Here is a 12,439-nt window from a genome sequence, read left to right on the forward strand (position 1 = left end):
AAAGAAAAAGATAAGACAGAAAAGGAGATAAACAAGTGCATGCTCAGAGATATAACGAATTTCAATTGGAACAACCTCCCTTGAATTAAAAATGTATACATGGACTCCAAAATGTACCAAAAGAGAAGCAAGGGAGCATGTAAGGAACCACAAACATGTGTGGTATGTATGAAGAGCATGATCAAACGTGCTGAATCATTCAACATCATAAGCGAAACATTCTAACTAAACCTGTCTGTGATTTTGTTTGTTGTTGCACCCGAGCTGCAAATCTTACGTGACAACGAACTTGTAGTCCCCAAGCTTACATGACACCAGATAACTGAAGTAACTAACCAGTCATATACTCCCTAAAACTTAAGAAATTGCACCACACTACTGGATTTTGCACATAATAAAACTAAGCGTACAACTACAGAAGACAGTATGAAATGTTATTACTAAATCTAGGGGAATGTTGAATAAAGAAATAAGAACCTATACATGCTCCAAACACAAATATGTGCAAGTACTGTAAAAAGGAAACATATTAACCAGGGATCGGTTTCATATGCGGATCAAAGTGATGCTTATAAGACCCTGTTTTTCTTTTTATATGAATATAGCATACAGGAAACATATATTCATTTCTTAAATAACAATACAAGAACTGGCGCCAGTGGTCGATTTAACATTTCAAACTTACAGCAAACCCAACTCTCGGATGGTAATCCAGAAGCAAAGGATTGGATTGTCTCGTACTCCTCCCTGAGAACAAACATGAATGGTATTCATATTTTAGCATAAGAAATAGTGTCCCCAAAATTTGGAAGCAAGAAGAAATATGTTAGCTTGTGTAAAAGCAAAAATGAACATAGTGGCAACCCTCAAGTTATTGTTTCAGCAAGTTAGTTGTTTCTGCAAGTATGGAAGTTGGGCAAGGCCTTGCTAACATACAGATCAGAAAGTCCTCAACGGTGAAGGAAGGTTGAATTGGGAGGTTTCAAAAGTAAAATATCAAGATATGTTTTATTGATCAACAATTAAGGTGCTAAGACATGATCAGCAATGAGGTCAGTCACCTTAACATGGCCCCTTCTTACTTTATTCCACAAATAATAGCCAATTTACATTTGAAAAAAAAAACCATTGACCCTCTACCTGGATTTACTTGTGGACTTAAGCAAGTCCAGAGGGCAACAAAATCAACACGGGTGTGCTTTGCCATGTGAGCTAACAATGCTATGAAAAAAGATACACCATATATCTGTAGCAGAACTATTACCTTCCACCAGGATGTCCGACGTAAACCATGACGCTGATAAGTCCACCAGGTCCCATTAGCCTACATGCAGATTCCAAAGCTTGTGATGTCTTTTCTGGCACTGTAATTATCGGATTTGTCACCTCCTGGAAGGTAACCCAAGTTGAAAACAACAAGCCTGAAACCAATGGCAATGATAAAGTTGGTTAGCCTTAAGCAAACTTAGTTTCCTGAACGAGCAGAATCAATTTGATCTATATGTACCTTCAATAGGAGCAGTCTGCTAGTGATTACTAAATCGCCCAACATCTAAGTGAAGATCTAACCAATCAAATCGGTTCACCGAATAATACGTGGTCATTTTACCAACCTATGTAGCTTACTTGTTTATATAAATTTCTTTTTTTTTCCTCCCTGATCTCTCCAACCATACCTAACCCCGCCAACATCCCTTCGTTCTTTGAAGTTGGTAACAGGTTCAATGTTTTTTATTTTCCTAGAGGGGTATCTGAAATTAATAGATTGTGGGTTTTCAAGCTTAAACTGCTGGTGGCATGATCCCAGTTGATGGACACTTCACTTGTACCAAGCATACAAAGTTATACCTTAACCATGCGAAAGAAATTATTCAAGTGCAAGTGTATGATTAGTGATTACAGTACTTATTGGGTTGTACAAGCTATCACATGAATTGTACAAGCTATCACATGAATTGTACAAGCTATCACATGGACAGACTTCAGTTTGGAAATCTTACCTCAGAAAGATGCCCTCTGGAATAACATCCTCCATTCTACTATGACAAAGATGGAAGAGCTCAACAAGTTCTCTCTGCATGAAATGGCCAAAGAGGCATCAAACTACAGGGGAGTGATACATCATACGTACAATCCAAGTTAACAAGAATGACAATACCTACAGCACGCATAGAATAAGATCATTCAGAAGAAATCATGCACTTTTACTGACAAAATAAATCTTTTTACGATAGCTTTACTTTTAGGCCTCCATGACAAAGACTACAATATTATTCACTCTGCCATCCTACCAAATAACATAAAGAAGAATAGGAAGAAAAAAAAAAAGGAAGCAGAAGTTGTATTCACTAGACATGATAATCAAACAGTTCTGACTGTACCTCATTAGCGTTCAGTGATTCATCTAGCAAGGAGGATGTATTCTCCAAAGCGCAACTCTGAATGTCCATCCCAGAAACACGACCCTTGCCTGATTCATCAGCTACCATTTTGAGCAGTGCCAATGTATCATAACCATTTCCACAAGTGGCATCAACCACATTATCCCCTTTTTGAACAATACGTTGCCATATCCTTAAAAGAGTAATAAGGACAAAAGATCAATAAGTCGACAGCAGCAATGGGTTTTATTTCTATAATAATCAACATGGGATAATCTCATAAGAAGCACAGATTGGTAATAGCCCAATGCCAACTCAGAGTAAGTATCAGATTATACTCGATGGAGCAGAGCAACTTGCTCCATGAAGAAGTTAACAACAGCACCGTATCTCTATCACTTAGAGCGTCAGTATCGTATAGGATACACAACCCTAGATATATGTCCTCAAAATTGATGCAATGGAAACCCGAAGCACCAATTCTCTATAACCCTTGAACTAAATTTATGTTGCTGCCCATGAACAACAAGAGTTTGTGTACTCTCTGTCTTTAATAATAATAAGCTACATATAAGACCTAACTTATGGATCCCTTAAGTGGGAAAAGGTTAAGAAAATCCAATTCCAGCAAATTTCCTCAGTTCTTTAAATTTCATATAAGAAGGGTTTGGGAAAGGGCTGAACTATAATGGACCTGTCCTACAATCCTTGAATGAGCTAGTGGACATTGCAAAAGGCATGTCAGCAGAAAACCAGAGACAGTAACCAACAATCATTTTATATATTTGATTTTTCCCAACAGCAGTTGATGTCTTATATAATCTTCCTATCCTGGTGGTCTAAAGAGAAGAAGCATTACACTCATGATTCAGGAAATAAGTAAATGAAAAGTACCTACAAGTGAGCCAGCTCTGTTGCTTTCTTCTTGCCAGTGATATATCCCATCAAAGCATCCTCCAATCCTTAAATAATGAGTTCATTACAACAATCAATTCTCTTCTTCCCATACTTAAATACCATTAAACCCTTGAATTATCCCTAAAAATCAAAAAAGAACAAATAGATAAATGAAAATATATAAGTACCTGATAAAGGGAATGTATCTTGGTTTGATTGTACCAGTGATTTGGTACAAAAAGAATGATTTCTAGGGCATCTCCGTGGTAAGATAGAACAATTTCTAGGAAAAGGGATGAGATTCATGAGAAAGGGTGAATTATTTAGGGTTTGTCTATCTATGGTAATGAACTGTGAAGATAAACGCAGTGACAAGAACATCTTGAGAAAACCTGGACAATTTGAAAGCGAGATACCCTTCTTCAGCAGTAATTTTTCTGAGATGAACTGAAATGAAGAACGGCTGTACTGCTTTGTAGTTGGGCACAGTCTATCAGTTCCCATTCAATGCTGTTTTGGAGCCATATCAAACCACGCCTGTTTTGCTTGTTATATGACTCTAGTCTACTGTAGCATAGCCGGCACATGGGACCTCTTGAGGCTTGGTCCTATGGGTGCTAATCTAGCAGCTAGATTAGCAGTCCACGTCAGTCAGGACTACTTCCTAAGTCCTATGGAAATGCTAATCTAGCAGCTAGATTAGAAGCCCACATCAGCTATGACCACTGCGCAACACTGTTTGGTTCAGCGCAACCAATTTCAGCCGAAAGATCAAATTTTGTGATTTTTGTGATCTGTGTGATTTTTGTGAGCGCTGAACCATTCAGCATAAAGGTGATTTTTGTGGCGCTGAACCATTCAGTGCTTCAATCTCGCTGCTAATTCAACTGCAAGCACATGCTAGGAGAGAGAACTAGTGTTAACTTTTATGCCAAACTTTTTTTTTGAATTGCAACACTTAACTCGAGAGCCAAGCCCCGTTAGATTGAGCTGCTAGATTAACAGAAAATTGTTTCAGTTCAAAAAAAGTGTGGCCTATTTGTTAGCACTAGTTCTCTCTCCTAGCATTTGCTCGCAGTTGAACTAGCAGCGAGATTGAAGCGCTGAATGGTTCAACGCTCAAAAAGTGACCTTTACGTTGATTGGTTCAGCGCTGGGAGATTAATTTTCTGATCTAACGGCTGAGATTTAAAGTTCTGAACCAAACAGCGTTGGACAGTGGTCCCAGATGACGTGGAGTGCTAATCTAGCTGCTAGATTAGCACTCTCATAGGACTTAGGAGGTTGCCCTAGCTGATGTGGATTGCTAATCTAGCTACTAGATTAGCACCCATAGGACTTAGCCTTAATACTTTTAGCTATTTTGTCCACGATAGAGTTATAATCTCTATTAACATAGAAGAAGCAAAAGAATTGTTGATGTCCAGAGCTTTCTGTATGAAAGTTTTACACCTCCAATTTGCAGCAAAAAATCTTTTCTTCATGCCATTGATAACGCTAAGATTGTCATTAAGGAAGATAATATCGTCTAGTCCTGAGCTTCTAGCCAATCTAGTGGCTTCCCTGCAAGCTCTAGCTTCTGCTTCATCAGAGTTTAGCACTTCTCTGAGCCTCCTGCAAAGTCACGAATAACACCAGATTTATCAAATAAAACCAGAGCAAAAGCAAAGTTCTTTGAAAGTTTATCGAAAGCAGCATCAAACATGATGTAATTAAGATTACTAAAACTCCTTGTAGTCCCAGTCTTACACCCTGGATGAGAACAATCACAAGTTTTTTTAAATTTAGAATTTTGGTTTGTATGACCATTCAGCTTGGAAACTTGAAAGTAGTTTAGGTCCTTTCTAATGTTTTTTATCAGATCTATGGGATTAGGTTTGATACCATCAAAGACTACTCTGCATCTATATTTCCATATAAACCAAAGAATATAAGCATAAACATCTATATTATCCTTATCTTTTAGCCACATAACACACCACTTTTTAAAATCAAGATTGTTTCTTTTATAAAAGACATGTGAAAAAGACAAACCTCTCCAGACAGCTTCAGAGAAATAACATTCAAGAAAAATATGGTCAGTTGTTTCACTGGTAAGCTTATTACATAGAGCACATTGAGTGTCTATAGGAATATGTCTTCCTAACCTTTCCCTGACTGGCGGACATTCACTAAATGATTTCCACATAAAGAGTTGCACACTATGTATAACCTTAGGCTTCCAGATGTCTAACCATTCTACTCTAACATCCATATGATTCCTATTACATAGGTAGTTGCAAGCAGATTTTACTGTGACTTCTCCATCTAGAGTACCAATCCATTTAGGGCTATCCTTGTTGTTCACATTATTAGGTTCCATCATTTTAATTTTCTGAATAGAATTATCATCAAAAAAAACAGTTTAGAATACTATCATTCCAAGTTCCTTGAGAGTTAATCAGATCAAAGACCTTATTGTAAGTATTATTAATCAAAGCATTCCTAGGTTTTGGGATTTCACCATCTATAAGTCATTTATCTGTCCAGATATTAATGTTTTCACCATTACCTATTTCCCAATTATGGTTTTCTTTTATAATGTCTATACCTTTACAAATGCTAGCCCGGACCCAAGATTTGTTACTCATTTTCTTGTACCTTAAAGGTTCTGTTTTGGGGAAATATTTGCATTTTAGAATTTTGCACCAAAGCTTATCAGGATTATTTATTAGCCTCCAATCTAACCTAGCGAGAAAGTCTAAATTAAATTTACGAGGGTTCCTAATCCCTAAACCACCACTATCTTTACTTATACACATAGCATCTCAAGCCTTTATATATAAACCTTTATTATTCCTAGTTTTTTTCCACCAAAAATCTCTTTGAAGAGCGTCTAGTCTATCAAGAGTTTTCTTTGGTAAAGAGAAACACATCATCTGAAACATTGGCATGGCACTAGTGACAGATTTAATGAGTGTAGTCCTACCAGCTTGTGACAGAAATTTTGCTTTCCAACTCTGAATTTTATTATACACTCTATCTAGCATATTTTGATAGTTAAAAGACTTAGTCCTATTAAAAAAAATAGAGGAGTGCCAAGGTAAGAGTTAGTTTTGGTGATTCTACTAACCTTAAGGATCATAGCTAAAATTTTACAATGTTTATTCTGAACTTTTTTGCTAAAGTAAATACCATATTTCTGATGATTTATGAGCTGACCTAAAGAAGTACTAAATTTTTTGAGAATGTATAAAATATTATGAGCCTGAGAAATACTAGCATAAGAGAAAATGAATGAGTCGTCTGCAAAAAACAAATGTGAGAAGGACTTTGCTTTGTAACTTTAATACCGCTAATTTTCCTGAGTTTCAACATGAAGTAAGAGAGAAGATAAAGCATTCATGCAAATTATAAAGATGGCAGGAGATAAAGGATCTCCTTGGCTGATCCCCCTAGTAGGGAAGAAAGTTTCACCTGGGATGCCATTAACTAAGACAGCATAGGAAACATACGAGATACAAGCATAAATAAGATCACAGAAAACATTTGAGAAGCCCAGACAATCTAAATTTTTATAATAAAATTTCATTCAAGTCTGTCGAAAGCTTTAGAAAGATCAAGTTTTAAGGCCATAAACCCATTTTTCCTTTTACTAGTTTTCATTGTATATAGAATCTCATGTGCAACTATAATTTTTGTCAGTTATCTGTCTCTTGGGAACAAAAGCTGACTGGTTTTGAGATATGAGCTTGTCTAAGTGAGGCTTAATCCTATTTGCTAGAATTTTAGCTATTATCTTGTACAAAGCATTACTTAAACTAATAGGTCTAAAGTAACTGGGGTTTTTTGGTGCTTTACTTTTTGGAATCGGGATATAAAAGTGTGATTTATTTCTTGTTTATTTATTTTTTTCTCCAAAGACCTGCTGAACCCAGGTGATGATATTCGTTTTTAGTTCATTCCAATGATTTTGATAAAAACCCAATGGAAAACCATCCGGACCAGGCTCCCCCCAAGAATTCATATTGAAAAGCGCCTCTTTAATTTCATCTTCATCAGGGGTACTACAGAGACTAGCATTATCATTCTGGTTAATCTTAGGTTTCAAAATTCTGCTAAAAATCGGATCAATATCATTGTCATTTGTCTGATAAATGTTTTTAAAATGATCAGTTACTAATTTATGTAAATTGTCCTGACCCTCAATCCACAGCCCACTTTCTTCCCTAAGAGCGTAGCCGCTATTTATTCTTTTCCTTTCTGAAGCATTTTGGTGATCATTTTCTTTTATCCATTTATCCTTTACGTGTTGTCCCCAATACATTTTTTCTATGGTATACCAAGAATTTAAATCATCGTGTAAATTTTCTAATTTTTTCTTGGACTCGTTGTTGATGGTGGATTTTCAACAAGAGCCAAAATCGTAAAATCATGATACTGCATGTTTCTGACCCGACTTCAGGAACGCATGTGACGATCCATATTTTATGATTAGTGAACCGTTTCACGATCTCTGACTGAGTGAGCATTCCTCTCAGATCTATGATGAATATGTTTCTCGAAAGGCCTCTCAGCTGAGCGTTCGATGCTTCACACATTTCATCACCTCTACATAGAATCGAATGATTCGACGGTTCTCTAGACATAAATGTTTGTTAGAGAGCTTAACGCCTTCAGGAAATCACGTTGCACGTTGTTCCATGACTACATAGAGAGACCCACCTCAACATAGAATCTTAATGATTGGGCGGTTCTCTAGACATAATTGTTTGTTAGAGAGCTTAACGCCTTCAGGACATCATGTTGCACGTTGTTCCCTGACTATGTAGAGAGATCATGTATAGAATCAGGCGGTTCTTTAGACATAATTGTTTGTTAGAGAGCTTAACGCTTACAGGGCGTCACGTCGCTCGTTGTTCCCTGACTATACACCCCCTCAGAACGAATATGATGCTTCAACTATCTCATATTGATTCTGCAAATAGATTAATTTTAGCGTGTCATTCGCCAACTGAATTCCTAGAAAATAATCTATTTTATCTCATTTCTCTGTTCCATGGCTGATCCACAGCTGATTCTATGGATTAGTAATAGATAACCATTTTATCTCATTACTCCGTTCCATGAATTCCCCGGTTGGATTTCATGGATTAGTAATAGATGCTCAAATCATTTTATTACTCCGTTTCATGGATTATACCCATCTGAATTTCATGAATTAGTAATAAATATTCAACAATCGGGCGTCTGAGCCATCACCGAGTAAGTCCCGAGAAAATGGTGCAAGTGTACTTGACAATAAGGCACGAACGAGCACCCGAATGCACGAACAATTAGGGTTGGAAACGGATATCCGAAGTCCGGTATCCGTTTCCGAAAATCCGGCATCCTATAGGATTTAATCCGACATATCGGATATCGGAATCAAATATTCTATCGGATTTTCCTCTTAACCCTATCGGAATAGGTTGCTTTCGTTAGGTTAATATCCGACATCCGATATCTTAAGGGTGTACTTGTAATTTCCTACCCCTACGTATTATTTTTCGCCCTGTCATTAGGGATTCATTACCTCGGGACTGCATCTGATTAACACTCGCTTCTTCATTACCTCATCCAGCTTCTAAATCACCTCGTGATATCCAAGTTGCTGCTACTAAAGCTGCAACAATGGAAAACTTCAATAATTCCATATCATCTCCGTCACCAACAGCAACATCACCCTCATTATCACCATCAACGTCGTTTTCATCTCTATGTTCTCCTACTCCAACCGCAACATCTTATTTTTCTAATACTTCGATATATACTACCACAACTGAAGATGAATTCAAGAGCTAGTAATTATTATCTCGTTTTTGACATTAATTATGCCCCTGGGTATGAGAAGATGCCTGATTATGAATTTGTTTTGGCGGATTTCTTTTGTGATCTTAGACAAAGAAAAGATAACTCATCCAGTGAAGATATGAAAAGTGAAGAAGAAGAGTAGTCTAGTGATGGGTTCTGTTTGAGAAACCTAGGGGTGTACTTGATTTGAACATTTACTTCTGTTACCGGATTTTATCGGATAAAAATCCGATATCCGATAGTTTAACCTTAACCTTATCGGATTGGAATTTTTGGGTTCCCTCGGATGTTATCGGATATCCGCTAACCCTTAACCTTAACCTTATCGGTATGTCCAATATCCGGCGGATATTTATCCGTTGCCAGTCTTACGAACAATCATTCAAAAATATGGACAAACGAGCAACTTATGAAGGAAAATAATATTAAATAAAATAAACAAGAGGCATGGGGTCGGGCCCATCGGCCACGTCGGCACATTGTTTTATTTTATTTTAATAAATTATTTCTCTCATCTCATGGAGACTCCCTCACTTGAGAAAACTCCCTCGTTTGAGCGAAACTCTTAGTTTCTCCATACTTTTATCAAATAAAAATAGGGAAAGGTGTCACGGGACGGGCCACCTAGCCGGACGGCCATGCCTTAGCCGTGGACGGTCCCAGACCTCATAATTTATTATTTTCTCATATTATTATTTTCCATCATCTCATGGAACTCTATCGTTTGAGCGAAAACCCTGGTTTTTCAATATTTTCTCAAATATTGCTCAAATCATGAAAAAATCAAAAAGTCAAATGGTCACTCGACCAACTAGGCTTCTCACGTCAAAAATTAAAATATCATTATTTTAATATTCTCAAAATATCAGTAGCATGAAAAAAGTTCTGCTTGCTCATTCGAGCAAAATTGAGAGTTTCAGTCAAGATCAAACTCTTCTGAAAATCCAAAATATTGCTCAATCACTCACCAAAAAATACCAAAACTCTCAGGACTGAGACATGGACATCATGGTGACATGGAATGCTACCTTGACTGACCAAGGCCGACCCTAAGGCTTGCAATAAGCCGGTCCTATACATTTTCATAATTTTGACCTAATTTGCTATCAATCGCTCATATTAGGTCCAAACTCTCTCCAAACAACTTAGGACTCACTCAAACGACCATCAACTGGTCCCACGACCACAAGGGCCGGTTCCATGCCCTCTTGGTCGGTCCCTCATCTCTCCATAATTAGGTTTTATTACCTAACGCTCACACGAGCACTATTTTGATAAATGATTGAACCAACATTTGATCATTCTTTCACCAACTAATCAACAAAAGACTTTGGTGCATGCTCACTCGAGCACTTGGGTGCTACATGGTCATCCATAATCCCATGTAATCGGTCCCTCCTTCACTCAATGACTTATTTAGAGTGAGAACCTTTCCAATATTTTCAACCACTTTTTTTTTGCAACATTCCCTTTCTCCACCAGATCTCCTCTCAGCTCAAAACTGACCCAGAAATCTTGATTATAAAATCTATGTCTTCAATTCTTGAGGAACTACTCCACATGCGCATAGTAAGAAGTTTACCATGAACTCTGTTAGGAATTGAATATATGGTTGCTGCAAAGTCACTAGCATTTGAGAATCTGAGAATGAAGATTTTTGGATCCGCTGTTTTCTGAATGATAAGTCGACCAGTTGGTGTCCAAGCATTATTTAAAGCAAACAACATTTCTCCAATCTTCTGCCCCCTTGGATCATCTTATTTCTTAATTTCTTTGAAAAGTTTAACAATAACTCTAGAATATAGACCCTTATCAATTAAATTGGCAGCAGTTTTAAGAAATTCAATATAGTACCTAAAAGAATTTGATAAAGGCTGAACCCGATCTTCTAGGATTTCATTTAGATAGGCTAGGTAATTTTCAGTTGGGATATCTGACATTTTCCCAGTGAGAAAGTGAATAGAGAAAGAGAGGTTTTTGTGAGTAGTAAACAAAAAGGCTTTACTGCTTTTTAAATTTGTGATCTTTTTTTTCTAATAGAAGTTTGACAGAGTAAGAGATAACTTCGATTTTTATAAGCCATCTCATTGATGTACACGGCGAAAAAACATATCTAAAATTCAATGCCATGTGTAAGTAACCAAGGGATTTTTGCAGGGAATAATTATTGTTTAAGGTGTTGATGGAGATTCAGTGAAGCAGCAAACTAGATTTACAACCACTTGTGAGAAGATCAATCTTTTTTCCTTATAATAAGGATATCTAAGGTTTTCAGAGTCTGCAAATAAATATAGAGAAAAATTGCAAGAATCTGACACTTGTTGTAAAGGGTCGATATTACCTAGAGAAGAAGAATTATTGTCTCTGACACTAGAAGAGAGGCTGATGCAAGCTTCCTTTTTATACATCATATTCAAAAACATACATTGAGTAATGGAAATGATTGTGATTCTTAAATAGTCATTGGAGGTTAAGCAATCGTAGTTGTATTCACTTGACACAATAGATTCCTTTCTTGTGCTAGTGAAACCTTCACCGCCTTGGAGGGAAACAGACACAATGTATTGTAGCTCCACTAACTCACTCGAAACCGAGTCACTGACCTGAGAAGGCCTCCGCCGAGCATTCGCTCCAACAACTCTTTCCCTGTAGGACAAGGAAATTAAAAAACTAAAGATAAAGATTAGATATAGCAATTTGTTCATGGTTATGATTATCGAATAACAACAATGAAACATGAAGCAACAAATTTGGGTGAAAAAGAAAAAGGGAGAAAGGATTGATAGGAATACTGGCTAAAAACCTAAAACAAATGGGAAAAGAAATAGGAAAAAACCAATTTGGAACTAGAGAAGAAAAAATGAAGAATTGGAAGGGAAAAATAAATAAATCGAAGACGAATTGATTGTAATCTAAGGAGACCTAAATTTTGAAATCACATATTGGCCTAATAGGGGATATGGATGAACCCTCGTCCAATAGTTCCTCCTAACAGGTATTTTTTAGGGCGGAAATACTAAAATACCCTTTAAAACAAATAAAGTCTAGTGATGAAGACCATGCCGGAAGTGATTTTTTTTACATTGTTGGCATTGTATTAGTGATGAAGACCATGCCGGAAGTGATAAAGACCATGCCGGAAGTGATAAAGACCATGCCGAAAGTGATGAAGACCATGCCGAAAAATGGTGCCGGCATGCTCGATAAATAACTTACAGTGCCGGCACCGTAAGTTGGGAGTACCTATTTTCTGTACATTTTGTAACATTTGTCGGCATTGGTTTTGTCGGTATTTTGTATATTGGAGTACTCATTTTAACCGAATTCCG

General features: G+C 37.0%; 1 pseudogene; it reads right to left on the reverse strand.

Annotated features, from left to right (window-relative positions):
• Window positions 1–503: 503 nt before the first annotated feature.
• Window positions 504–3,788, reverse strand: LOC113328577 (annotated as a pseudogene).
• Between the last annotated feature and the right edge of the window lie 8,651 nt (window positions 3,789–12,439).

Source organism: Papaver somniferum, chromosome 1 (assembly GCF_003573695.1).
Source record: "Papaver somniferum cultivar HN1 chromosome 1, ASM357369v1, whole genome shotgun sequence".
In the NCBI taxonomy this organism is placed as follows: domain Eukaryota; kingdom Viridiplantae; phylum Streptophyta; class Magnoliopsida; order Ranunculales; family Papaveraceae; genus Papaver; species Papaver somniferum.